Source organism: Megascapheus bottae, chromosome 14 (genome assembly GCF_031878675.1).
Source record: "Megascapheus bottae isolate mThoBot1 chromosome 14, mThoBot2.hap1, whole genome shotgun sequence".
Taxonomy (NCBI): Eukaryota; Metazoa; Chordata; class Mammalia; order Rodentia; family Geomyidae; genus Megascapheus; species Megascapheus bottae.
The window spans coordinates 47,254,457-47,265,760 of record NC_143522.1 but is presented as its reverse complement, the minus strand read 5'-3'; the positions used below and the strand labels follow the sequence as shown (position 1 = coordinate 47,265,760).

Here is an 11,304-nt window from a genome sequence, read left to right as displayed (position 1 = left end):
TCTTAGGTTCAATCCTTAGCACCTAAATTATAGATAATATATATAATATATATGTATATATAACTATATATGTGTGATTTTTTTTCCTCAAGAGTATATGATTGTAGGGGCCAGGAGTTTGCCTCGTGGTACAGTGCTTGCCTAACATGCACGAAGACCCAGGTTCAATTCCTTGGTACCACATACATAGAAAAAAGCCGGAAGTGGTGTTGAGGCTCAAGTGGTAGAACTCTAGCCTTGAGAAAGTCCAAGGACAGTGCTCAGGCTCTGAGTTCAAGCCCAGGACTGGCAAAAAAAAAAAAGAGTCTATAGTCGCTGGACACTGTGGTTCCTGGCTGCACTCCTGAGACACATGTCTCTTAGAGGATGGTTTCTGTATAGTCCAGGATCTCAATGTAAGTACAATGGAACCAGCTTTGCTGCATGTTTGATGCAGTCATCCAGATCCACTATACCCCTCCTCTTCCAATTCTTATGAAAGAAAAGAACCTGGAACTCCTGCTGTCCAAGTGTGCTGAAGGTCCTTTGGCCCAGCCTCCACATGAGAGAAGGGCTTGCTTAAAGTTTGTTCACTAATAGTTTGAATAGCAATTGTTTAACGTGGGCTATCTTATCTGAGAAACTTACCTGGGGGAAGGTTTGCCATGGAAATGGGTGAACATTGGAGATTAGATTTCTTGATCTATAGGAACAAGACATTAATTTCACAGCAAAGTAGACTTAAGAAATCTCTTGAACTTACAGTTTTTAATAAGTAGACATGGAGGTTTTGCTTTTCTTTAATCATAGACTTCATTGCCCATGCCAATCACTTTTGCTATTAGTTATCCACATATTCACTATGAGGGGAGGTCCTACCATTTAGTGCTTACCATTGACCTAATCTTCCTGGTCTTGCTATTGAGACAGAAGAATTGCCTGAGTCTAATATAGCCCTATGGTGTACTCTCAATAGCTTGAGGTATGTCACTTGCCTCCAGCCCAGTGTCCTCATATATCTTCTAATACACAGCTGCTCTTTTGCTTGCTAGCACATTTAAAGTTCGTAAGTATATGCTCATCTCATCACCTGTCTCTCCCACTAAGGCAAAACCTCTATATGGATAAGGATGTTGTGCTGTAGACACAACACCCAGCATGGGGATTGATGTGTAGTGAGATTCAATATAAAAATCATTGATTTAATTAAAGAGTACATATGCAAGGTGAGGAAAATGAACCCAAGTATCCCACCAGCTCTAACAGTATACAATTCTTAAGCTACATAAAGCTTTGATTTTAAAATTTCATAATTCTGTCCCTCTGCCCAAATACCATCTAGTAGACAATTATCTAAGTAAGAGGCGCTCTGTTCCAGAGGCCTCCCTCTCAGGCTGTACCCTCCCCCTGTCCGAAGTCAGCCAGCCCACCCTACAGTGCCTCATGCATTTTGAAACCGGTAGTTTGTAAATAAATTTGATAACTCCTTTTTTGTTAATTGTGCCATACCCTCTTTTACTTGTCCAAATTCTTCCTGCCAAAGGTAAACTCCTTCCTCTTTGTTTCTTATCACCAGATTATTCTGTACAATCTTCCCCCAAACAATCTTAAATTCATCAAGTGATCATTGTTCAGTATCTCTTCTGCAGCAAAACCACTATAATTTAATTTTGCTTATGTAGTTTCATTTTAACAAAACAAGTTTTTGAAACTATAAAGTTTTATAGGCACTACTTTCCAATCATAAGATATGAAAAAACTTAAAGAATGAAGAATAGGTTGATGTTTATAAAGTTTACTCATGTTTTATTAGGAAGACCTAGGTAAACTAAAAGAAAATATTACACGCTCTTAGGTAAAATAAAGATCTTCTCCCAGTGGAGGGAGAGGAAGTGGGTATGGTTAGTTACTACAGAGCAGAAGCTGTGTCTACCAGAGAGCAAGCCTACAGTTATTGATCTGGAATTGGCACCATGACAAACTGCAATTCTTCCTCTTCCCAATTAAGGTGCCTCTCTTGAGCTGATTGAAAGCTGTTTGATAAGTATACTGTTTTCAAGATGGCGTGCTCAGTGGGGGTCTTTTTATTAAACTGAAATTCCATCATTAAATTTGACTAGCACCAGCTGCTGTATAAATTCTGTGTTGATGTAGCCTCCACCGATATTCCAAACATTGCAGGTGAATCTCTGACTCCAATCCTCAATCACGCAGTATGAATAATTAACATCTGATAAATGCAGAAGAGAAAAAGACTCTCATTAGGAGACACAGAGCTGAAGCGCCAGTCCCACCAGCCCTCCTTACAAAACTGCACCATATAGGACTTCAGTTGTTTCCTTGCATCTTTCCACTCTCTAATTTTATCCTGTACCTGATCAGAAACAGAAAAGTTAGGACACAGATGAGGTGTTTTAATCTTCCTACGTTTAGAGACCAACTCAAGCTCCAGCATATTCTCACGTTTAACCGAAGGCTTTAATTCTAAATAAATGCCCATAGGTGGGCTTCACTCCATTCTAAATAATTCCCACCTACCACTTTTAACACAAAGCAGAAATTTCCCTATCTAGGTTTCTATTGTTATTTTTGTAAAATACGAAGGGGGGGGGAAATAATCTTACCTTCTGTTCATGGTGTGCCAAGTAGAACTTTTCCTAAATGTATTTCAGGAACTGTATCTTAAACCATGAACTGAGACAAAACATGAAATAAGGAAACACAGGAAAACAAAATAAACCGTCATGACAATATAGTGGTAAAGAGTGTCAGTTTCTTCATCTGTAAAGTGGAAGTGATGTCACTATTAGGTTCAGGGAATTACTTCAAGCACTGGTATTTAGTATATATAGCAGTGTGTCTGTGTTTTATTTGGGGAGGATTTGAACTCAGGACCTCAGGCTTGCTAGGCAGGTGCTCTGGTACTTGATATATGCCCCTAGCTCTTTTGTTTGTTTGTTTAGTTGGTTGGCTGGTGTTTTGTTTTGTTTTGTTTTGTTGCTTATTTGATTTGCTTTAGTTATTTTTTCATATAAGATCTTGCCTTTTCGCCTGGTGCCAGCCTGTATATGATTCTCCTATCTACTTCTCCAGTATATCTGGGATTCTGTAATACTGTTACCTGTATTACCAGGCTTACTTGCTGAGATAGGTTTTCCCTACTTTTGCCCAAGGTGGCCTTGATCTGAGATACTCCCAATCGCTGCTTATCCAGGAGTTAAGATCACAGCTTGAGTCACTGCACTCAGTGCATTTTCTTCTTCGCCTTACAAATGACTACACTTTAATGTCTTAAAGCAACCATTTCTTTCCCCAACATCTCCCTCAATCATGACTTCAATAGGTTTTTTTTCATATATTTTGTTGTAGTTAATAGAAGGGTTACATTATATTCGCCAGAAAGAAGGTGCATTACTTCACATACATTGATACCCTTTCTCAGGTCTTGGTCCCCATTTCCCTCCCCCGACCCCAGCCCCTCATCTTGTTTTCCTATCCGACTTCAAAAAACCAAATATGCATATATACAATATAGCAGATAACCAGGTGAAATACTGTACTGTAACAATATGAGATAACCAAGGGACAGCAAAAGAGATGAGAGACAACATAGTACATTAAGGACAACAATCACTCATTATATGGCTTTTGTTTCTATATCCTGGAGGTCCTTTCATTTAGCGTCATTCCATATGGCCTTATGTATCTAGGTTTTGTTCTATTGTAAATCTCTGCTAGGAGAGCCTGAGGTTTCTACTGATTATGACAAATGAGAGAAACCACTGAGCCTATGTTCCTTTGAGTTTCAACAGGTCTTTTGATACAGGTATCGCAGATCGTGATTAAGGAGTGTCTTCTAAACTGTGTAAGCATTTGGAACTCAACTGGGCAAGAACTCCCACCCCAAGCTCACTCAAGTTCTTGGCAGAATTAATTTCCATGTGCCTCTAAGACCAAGAAACCAGACTTCTCACCCGCTGTTAGCTGGAGTCCGCTTGAAGTTCCTCACCATGTGAATCTCAGTATGGCAGATCACTTCACCAAGTCAGAATGGAGTCTCTAGAATGAGTTTGCTTCCAAAACACTCCTACACTGAGTAACAATCACAGAAAAGAAAGCCCATCACTATCCCCATGTTCTATGTGTTAGAAGCAAGCTACAGGTTCTCTATCCACACTTAAATATGAACACCAAGAGGCAGAGTGCGTCCTGCCCCAGACATTTTGGAGGCCAAATGTTATAAATGACAGAATAAGAGAATATGTGAGTATATGAATAAATGAAATGTTATAAATGACAGAATAAGAGAATATGTGAGTGTATAAATAATTGAGCCAAATTGTGTGTGAAACTGGGTGCCAGTGGCTTATGCTTGTAATCATAGCTACTCAAAAGGCTGAGATCTGAGGATCTGGGCAAAGGCAGATAAGCATGAGACCAGAAAACTGTAAGTGATACTGTGACTTAAGTGGCAGAACACTAACTTTGAGTGAAAAAGCTCAAGGACAGCATGTAGGTCCCACAACTGTCAAAAATAATGAGTATGAAATTGAGTAGAAAGCATAGGAGTATCTAAATTCAAGAGGAAAAAAACTCCCCGGTTATAGTCATCACAAAAGTAGTTTTTTTAAGTTGTATTTTATTGTCAGGACAATGTATAGAGGGGTTAGTTACATTCGTCAGGTAGTGGGTGCATTACTTCTTGAACCTTCATATCCCTTCTCATGTTTTTGTCCCCCTTTTATTCCCTCTCCCCCTCCCAATCATCTTGTTTTCCCCCTTTCCTTCCCCATTCCAAATAAATGTATATACAATATACCAGGTAATAAAGTCAGATACAATAACCACATGAGTTTAACCAGAAGGGGAAAAAAGAAAAGAAAGAACTTCACACAATACATTAAGAACAACAATCACAAAGATAAGCCTCTTGTTTCCACATCCTAGAGTTCATTTCATTTAGTCTCATCCTGTATGATCACATGTACATCGCTTTTGAGCTATTGTGATCCTCTGCTAGGAGAATCCTAGATCACACAAGTATGTCAGCCTTTTTGAAAATAATGTGCTAAGGAGTTATGAGATCAAAGCACGTAGAATCAGTTCTCCGTGATGGCAGAGCAGGAATCCTAGGGGAAGAACAGAGAGTTTAGTTCCACCATAAACACTGCTTGCAATTGACACAAAAGGAGAAATTTAAAATGACATAAAATGGTCAGGTATACTTATGCATACATTGATACCCTAAGCCGAAGAGAAAAAATTAAAAAATGAAAGCGTATTCATACAAATGGAAAATAGTCATCAACTCCAAGTATATGCATGAGCAGACATACAAACACTGTTGATGCCTTGAAAGAACATGATTGGTTCATGGTCCCTTCATAGGACTCATGAATGGTAATTTGTAAGGTAGTTCAAAAAGCGTACAAGTGGGACTGAAGCCTTACAAACAACGCATTGAAGATCAATCTATATCGTTTTACTAGCTGCTTTCCTTAAGATAAGAGAGTAAACAGTAAAATCAATCACATTAGCATTATTCACCAAACATCTGGTAAAACTTATAACTCACTCTGGACAGATGAATGTTTGATGATAATTAACTCTCAGTCAGAGGTTAGAGACCTAGTATGAATGACTGCGGTTCCCAGCCAATCAAAAACAAAACAAAACAAAACTTCTTTCAAATCAGGATGAATCAGCTTTTTAGATTTTTTTTTCCAATTTATCTCTATTCCTCTGGTGACTGGAAAACAGTAAGAACAGATGCAGGTTAGACTCTGGAGGGACTGAAAATCTAGTCAAGTTGACCAGGTTCCCCATGAGGAAAGATTCTACCCAAGAAGTCAGTGCCTCTATTTTGATGAACTTCTGTGCAACCACACTTTGGCATTGGGGAAAGCTCCATTCCTGAAGCTGATACAGGAGCCCATATTCTATCGACCTAATGAATAGGTAGGTGTTTTGCCTTTCCCTCTCTCTTTGGCTGGTGTTGGATAGACTGGATATGAGCTTCTATGCCAGGGTGATCACATGTGCAATATGATCATGCCCATATGAGCCATCAGAGTTCTTCAAGTACTGCATGCCACATGACATGGCCAACAATGAGATGAATACCCCAAGTATTTGTTGTTGTCATTTTAATCTTCAGTGGGAATGAGGAAGACAAAGATGGATTTGTTTCTAGAATCTAGGTGGACTCCCTTGTGGTGTTGGGGACGGTGGGCAGTTGTGGGCTAGCTGCAGCATGGGGTCACACCAGAAGGAGGAGAAGGAAGAAGAGGACCAGGAGGAGGAGGAGGAGGAGGAGCCCAGTATAAACACTGATAACAGCCAGTCAGCCAGCAGTGGAGTCTGCAAGGTTTGGCAGCCACAGGAAGGGTCTGTGGTTTCCAAACCCAACTCCAGACTCACTAACTTGAAGAGATTCTGTAAGATGTTCATACCAATGCCATTCACCAACCTCCATGATTTAGTCAAGAAGGAAGCAAGGAAGGAAGAGAGTGGAGCAAGTGATGGTTATAGTACCTTTTCTGTGAGCTGCTGCCTCTTACCAAACTCTGGAAGACACCAGCAAACAAACTGCATACATACATTTCATTCCTTACATTTGACCCAGATGAAGGCTAGATGTCACTGGTCTCTTCCCTTCTCAATCTGGATATAAATGCACTCTGCTCCTGTTCATTTAAATGTTGTTTCCCCAAGATTCTTTCATAGTGGTTCAGCTCTGACAGTGTCCATAGTTCTTGTCTGCTCCGTGAATCTTCAGCCTTTGTGCTTAAATCCATATGTCTTCCTTGGACTTGTGAGCTTTTAGAACACCAGGATCTGATCTCTTCATTCTCTCTGAACACTGCACAATACTGTAAACAGTTAATATTTTCAACATAAAGAGGACAATACATATTTTACAGTGTAAAATAAGAGTGAGATTTGCCAAGTCCTTCTTTTTTTATCGTAATGTCGATGGGATTTGACATGTTGGTGAGAAAATAAGATCACTTCCGACTCTTAATGTGAAACTAGCTTTCTTCTTATTCTTAAAATGATCCCATCACAATGCCATTTCTACAATCCTAGTGTAGGGAAAAACTCAGCAGGGAAACAAAAACTTACGTGGAAACGCTTGCACACCCTTGTGCCTACTGTGGGGAAAAGACCAAGGAAATGTGACTCTTGGGAGATGGAATATTAAGCAGTCATCAAAAATCATAGTTATGCAGAGAGAAAATAGTGTGGAAAATGACACAGTATATTTTCAAGGGTTTTTCTAAAGTGAAGGAGATGCAAATATACCAAAATGCTCCAATAAATTATTATATATTATATAATATATGACAGCTAAGAAATAGCTTAGAGGTGAGCAATGAGAAGACAGGATGTGTCAGATGGAACTAAGAAAAACTACAGCTTACTTTTTTTTTCTTTTTTTTGCCAGTTCTGGGCTTGAGCTCAGGGCCTGAGAACTGTCCTTGGACTTTCTCAAGCCTAGAGCTCTACCGCTTGAGCTTCAGCACCACTTCTGGGTTTTTTCTATGTATGTAGTACTGAGGAATCGAACCTGGGTCGTCGTGCATGCTAGGCAAACACTCTACCACTAGGCCAAACTCCCATCCCTTTCTTTCTTTCTTTCTTTCTTTCTTTCTTTCTTTCTTTCTTTCTTTCTTTCTTTCTTTCTTTTTTCTTCCTTCCTTCCTTCCTTCTTTCTTTCTTTCTTTCTTTCTTTCTTTCTTTCTTTCTTTCTTTCTTTCTTTCTTTCTTTCTCTTTTTTGGATATGTGTGGGTTATGGGGCTTGAACTCCGGGCCTGGGCACTGTCCTTGAGCTCTTCAGCTCAAACCTACCGCCCTAACCCTGAGCCTGGAGTTATCTCAAGCTCTTCAACTCAAGGCTACTGCCCTACCCCTAGAGCCACAGCCCCACATCCCATTTTCTTGTGGACTTTTCTGCCAGGGTTGACCTTGAATTGTGATGCCCCAAATTTGAGCCTTCTGAGCAGCTAGGATGGCAGGTGTGAGTCACCAGTGCCTGGCTGAATCTGTTGCTTTCCAGATACTGCGGGAGAACACTAAACATATTATCCCATTAATAATTGGTCTTAAAATTAAAGCTAGTAGGGTGAGATAGCTCACGCCTGTAATCCTAGCTACTCGGGAGGCTGAGATCTGAGGATTGTGGTTCAAAGCCAGCTCCGGCACTAAAAAGTCCATGAGACTCATCTCCAATCAAACACCAGAAAACCGGAAGTGGCACTGTGGCTCAAGGGGTAGGGTGGTAGCCTTGAGCTGAAGAGCTCAGAGACAATGTCCAGGCCCATAGTTAAAGTGCCAAGACCGACCCAAAAAATTAAAGTCAATTATTGAAATGGGCTCTGAGGAGAAGAGGTGTCTTTTCCTTCAGCTTGGTGGAGGAAACAAAAAAGGAGAGTATTGTGAGCAAAGTCTAAGTGACATGAGATAACTTAGCTGCAGTTAGGAGACTGAGTCTCTGCAGACCAGTGCATGTGACTGAAGATGAGACACGATGTGTAAAGTGGGACTCACTGTTCAGGAAGAAATGATGGAGACATCAGGATCATCTCTACAAGTTCCTGACCCTAAATGCCTATGTGGAATTATATAGTAACTTTTGAAAACAGATGTGCAGCCCAAAGGGCACAGGCCAATGCATACCAATTAGATTGCAGGCAAAGACAAATAGAGGCAAAACAAGGTATTGAGCTGCGCATAGAGAATGGAGGAATTAACAGGCGATACTTGTGCCTCATGCTTGGTGTTTTAGGTAGGCAGACCCATTTATCCCCTGGCAGTACATAACAACTTCCTCCATGTGGTCCCTGTTCCCCCTCTTATTTGTACTTGCAACTTTTGCTTTTTATCAGTGGATCCCACCAGTTACCAACGGTCTCTTCATCCCTTGCCCTCCCTCCAGCTGTCCTCCCTGTCCTATCCTCCCCCCTCCAAAGCCCAAACTTTCTGATTCCACACACCTGGCTATTTCATGCCTACACTCTTCAGCCTTTCCTTTCAATGCCTGTGCCTCCGTCTTTCTACAGGGTATTCCAAGCTGAATTTATCTTCTCCCTAAACTTGCCCTTGTTTCCTGTTTATCATCCCAGTAGTGTGCAAAGATGTAAATGGGGACTGGCTAATGAAATTGCTCTGAGGACACATAGAAGAAAACATCAAAGTATCTAAGAAGATTCTATTATGAAATTGATTTATAGGTGGTGAATATTAGTTCCAATTTAGAGACGTTAAAACTAGAAGTGAAACAAGGCCACACTAAAGCTACCAGCACAACCATGTTCATTGCAATATTATATGCCATAGCCAAGATAAGGAGTCTGCCTAGATGCCCCTCAGTGACAAATGGATCAAGAAATTGTGGTGTCTATGTACACAAATGAATTCTACTCATAAATCAGAAAGAATGACAAGGAAATGGAAAGGCTAAGAAAAAATGTGTATTAAATGAAGTAAACCACAACCAGAGAAACACACGTTGCAGGGTTTCTCTCATTTGTGATAGCTATAATGTGCCTATAAACTTGCAAGTAGACACACTGGTTGGTAAAAAGAACAAAACAAAACACTGGGATCTGATAAATGACACAAGATTCTAGGCATTCACACATAGTGAGACTAAAGGAGGATATTCTTAGGAGAGGAACACAAATGCACAATACATATGTGCATCTAATCATAAAAAACTATATTTATCTAAATTAACTCTAGGAAATGTTAACAAGAGGTTTTTGTTTTTCTTGCTGGTTTCTGGTTTTTGGTCTTTGGGAGGGAAAGGGGGCACAGAAATGGAGGGACAAAGGTTTAATAGATGCAGCAATGGTGCTCACAGGCACTATGTTGAAAATAAACTATACAACTTGTGGCTGGAGGTGGATGGGAAAAACTGGGAGGGAGACAAGGATGGGATGATGCTGTCTAAAAAGAAACATACTCTTTACCTGACTTATGTACCTGTAACCCCTCTGTACATCACCTTTATAACAATAAATAAATTTTAAAAAAATCAATTATGAGGGGCCGGGAGTTTGGCCTAGTGGTTAAAGTGCTTGCCTAGCATGCACGAAGACCCAGGTTCGATTCCTTGGTACCACATACATAGAAAAAAGCCGGAAGTGGTGCTGAGGCTCAAGTGGTAGAGCTCTAGGCTTGAGAAAGTCCAAGGATATTGCTCAGGCCCTGAGCTCAAGCCCAGGACTGGCAAAAAAAAAATCAATTATGAGTATGGCTTATAGCTGAAACATGACTCATATATTTGGTCATAAACCTAAAGATAATTCATTCATTCCATATCAAAATAATGTACACATGGACTTTTTTGAGGTGCCATAGGGTTTTGGACTCAAGGCTTCTTGATCATGTTTGGGCATCCTACTACTTGAGCTTTTGGCTGGTTCTTTTGGAAATGGAGTCTTGTGGACTTTTCTGTGTGGATTGCTTTTGAAATTTAATTCTCCTGATCTGAACCTCCTGAATAGCTAGGATTACAGTCATGAGCCACCCAGCATGTGTACTTTTTTATTGAGGTATACTTTATATAGCATACTAGTAGACATTTGGAAGTATTTGAGTCAATAATGTTTAGTACAGTCATAATATTGTACATCCACCACCTCCCTCTAGTTTCTACATTTTTATCACATGAGAAGAACACCCTGTACTTTTAAGTCATTATTCCTTATATCCCCTTTCTGGTCTCCTGGCAACCTCTAATCTGCTTTAAGTTGAAATAGAACATTTAAAACAGGCAGAAAACATTTTTTATGACTCTCCACTTTACTGACTCTTTTGATTAATCTATTAACTGTTGGTCCAACTCAAGCTGGATAAGTGAGCATTTCATATCCTTCTAGTTCTCTACTAGCGTCATTTATTAGTTGCCTGTCCTCCAGCTCCTAGATGTTGAGCAGTTTGCAGACAGAGCTTACCACCTAGCCTGCAGCATCGGGTACCAAACCAATCCCTCAGCAAGCTCCATCTCTATGGCATTAATTCACATCAGCAAGAGGTTTAGTCTTTCATCCAACAACATACAAGGCCAAATCATATCCTTTCAGCTTAAATCTTTCTTCTACAGAACACTTGCAAAAGATAACAGAAGACATTGTGTCCATGTGAATTAGGAGCATGTAGAATAATTCTAAGAAGGACTTCTATGTTAGACAGAGTTAGGTTGTCTCTAGTCTTTCCTAATGCCAGGTCTTAATGTGACAGAAATGATGGCCCTTTCCAATCATTTGAATACATGCTCTGAGACTCCAAGCCTTTCTCTGGTTTCTGTAATGCGAGAA

The 11,304-nt window shown here is 40.1% G+C and overlaps 1 long non-coding RNA gene across 5 annotated transcripts in view; it reads right to left on the bottom strand.

The window, feature by feature from the left end:
• Positions 1-4,617: 4,617 nt before the first annotated feature.
• LOC150055187 (uncharacterized) overlaps positions 4,618-11,304 on the bottom strand; it is a 40,017-nt gene continuing 33,330 nt past the window's right edge. The window contains exons 1-3 of one of the 5 annotated variants that reach the window (XR_016537626.1): positions 10,942-11,065; positions 5,555-6,851; positions 4,618-5,108 (exon numbers count right to left, since the gene is read on the bottom strand). This is a non-coding gene — a long non-coding RNA (uncharacterized LOC150055187). Of the gene's footprint in view, positions 5,109-5,554; positions 7,662-10,941; positions 11,066-11,304 lie in introns of those variants that run through there. The other 4 variants (XR_016537628.1, XR_016537629.1, XR_016537625.1 and 1 more) reach the window with 4 other exon arrangements.